This window comes from Myotis myotis, unplaced genomic scaffold (genome assembly GCF_014108235.1).
Source record: "Myotis myotis isolate mMyoMyo1 unplaced genomic scaffold, mMyoMyo1.p scaffold_m19_p_1, whole genome shotgun sequence".
Classification (NCBI taxonomy): Eukaryota; Metazoa; Chordata; class Mammalia; order Chiroptera; family Vespertilionidae; genus Myotis; species Myotis myotis.
In genome coordinates, this window is record NW_023416313.1 from 8,485,046 (window position 1) to 8,487,662 (window position 2,617).

The window sequence follows — 2,617 nt, forward strand, 5'->3', positions numbered from 1 at the left end:
CCATGTGCTGGTGCTGTGTCAAGCATTGCATGTGCCATCTCCTTTAGTCCTACAACAATCTTAGGAATTGGATGCTGTAATCACCCAGTTTTAGATAAAGAGATGTGAGACTCAGATAAACTATTGCTCACCCAAGATCAGAGTCAGTGGGTGACTGAGCCACCACTTGAACTCACTTGTGTCATTGCAACAACCGCTCCCTTAAGCAGCATGCTCAGTGCCACCTGCAGCCCAAAGAGCCACTGGTTGTGCCATGCAAGAATTCCAGCAGAAAAGCTCCTCCCCTCAAAATTCATGTTGACCTGGCAGCCCCTCCCTCCAAAATTCATGTTGACCTGGCAGCCCCTCCCTCCAAAATTCATGTTGACCTGGCAGCCCCTCCCTCCAAAATTCATGTTGACCTGGCAGCTATCTCAACTATGAAAATCAGGGCCTGAGCATTTTCCATGTTCCTCACTCACCTCCTTTTTAGCGACGCTCTGCCCACCAAGCATGTGGCTGGCAAAGATGCTACTTCCAGGTTTGTTTTATTAGGGGAAGGACAAACCAGGTATACCTGCCTATCAGATGGGGTTCTTTATATTTTAAGCCTTTTTTATTACTCATAAAAGCTTCATTTTTAAAAAATTTCTTTAGCTTTCTGACTCTGTGCTTGTGCTTTCAACATGTTCACAATGATTATCTGCTCCTCAAGAAGAAAAGCACGTTTAAACCTGTCACTGACAGACACTTTTCACACACGTGGATCCACTGTAGACTCTGCTGACATGTTTTTTCATTTTAGACAATCTCATTAGAACTTTAAGGCTCACCACACAAACTCCTCGAAGTTGACCTGGGCACACACCACATGCAGATTTTGGTGCTTTCCCAACTTTCTTGGTATAAAGGTAAACAATTCTATTGCAAGGGGCTTGGGGGAGCCTAGTTTTGTTATGCCTGTATTGTAGGACAGCCTCTGATGGTATGTCAAACGCTGGATCATGGTAAATGCCTGAAATCACCATCCTGAATGAGCAAAAGAATAGAGCTTGCAAGTTCAAAGGTCAAATGGACTCCAGATGGGGTTCTTGGTGTAATCTGGTACATGGCTCTCCTGGCTTATAGATGCCAGTCTCTGGATGTGGCTGAAGCAGATCAGCCTCTCATTCCATTGCCTTGGGAGCACTGATAAAACACCCAAATCCCAAACTTGCTAGGCTATGAGCCAGACCACTTTGAAAGGCCACCAGAGTCCCCACCACCCTGTGAGGTTTGTATGGCCAAGCAAGAGCCAGCCAGGTGATCAGTCCTGAGGACATGTTTTTCATCAATTACTTCTGGAAATAATCTCAGAAATGTATCTATTAAATATCCATTTCAGGCTAACCTCCTCTTAATTAGACAAAGTCTCCGGCCTCATTCCTTAATCAGTCACAGTCTGTTCCTTTTCTGGACGTTTCTTTCTCTCTATGCAGGTTCTAACTGAAGGTAATTTGGTGGAGAAGGATGGGAACTGGGGAGCTGGTGGTGTGACTGCCCCATCGCCTCCTGCCTCCCTCTAGTGGCAGCTTCAGGGATGGTAGGTATACCAATGTAAATTGTAAATCATACCACATGATGCCCTGGTTTAAAATCTTCCCATCACTAGGAATAAAACCTAACTATTTACCAGGCTTGATGAGGCCAAGATAATTTGGATCCTGCTTATCTCGCTGACCTCTTCCACCTTCATTCTGACTTCAAATATGTCACATTAGTGCAACCCTTAGGTTCTTTGTACTTGCTTTTGACTCCGTAGAGTTCTCTCCCTCCAGACTCTTGAAGACTAGTTTCTTCTCATCATTCAGTTTTCAGCTCAAACACCCCCTCTTCAGAGAAGCCTTCCTTAACCACTCAGCATACAGAAACCCTCTTTTTTCATCACATTGTTAGAGTTTATTATTTATTCATGGTACTCATCACCACCTGACTTTTTTTTTTTTTGTTTACCTTTGTGTTTACATCTTTTACAATATAAATGGAAGTTCCATGCAAGAACAGTGCTAGTTTGTTCTTAGCTCTATATTCCCAGTGTTTACACTAGTGCCTGCTCGAGTACCAAGGGGCTTGGGATGCACTAATTAATTAATGGATTCTCCCACTCTCCCATCCAACATCTATGGCAGATAGAATTAATCAAACATGTTGTTCTTCTCACTGCACATGACAGCACTGAGAGGACAATTTGCTAGAAATTCTGAATTTATTCCATATGCAAAAATAAACTTCAGGGAGAGTAAAGAGCTACTGTAAAGAAATATGAGATGATATTTAAGGGTTAATAATTCTTATATTATTGCAATGGGGGGGAAAATCTCAATGGAAAAGAAATTACAAAGCTAAGCTTAAGACCCAGAAGAAATTAAAGAAAAGATGGATCAATCTGGCAATAAAAAGGCTAAAATGCTTGCAAGACAAAGTAAACCAAATTAAAAGGTAAGTGAAGCATTTGGTGAAAATATTTTCAAAATAAATAATCAAGGATTAATAACATTCATTTTCATTTAATTTTAGAAACCAACAAGAAAAAAGCACACAACGCTATAGAAAATGGACACCAGTTCTCCACAAACAATTCACTCTGCACAGATGGCCA

At 41.7% G+C, this 2,617-nt stretch overlaps 1 pseudogene; it reads right to left on the minus strand.

The window, feature by feature from the left end:
- Positions 1-619: 619 nt before the first annotated feature.
- Positions 620-985, minus strand: LOC118660521 (annotated as a pseudogene).
- Positions 986-2,617: the final 1,632 nt, after the last annotated feature.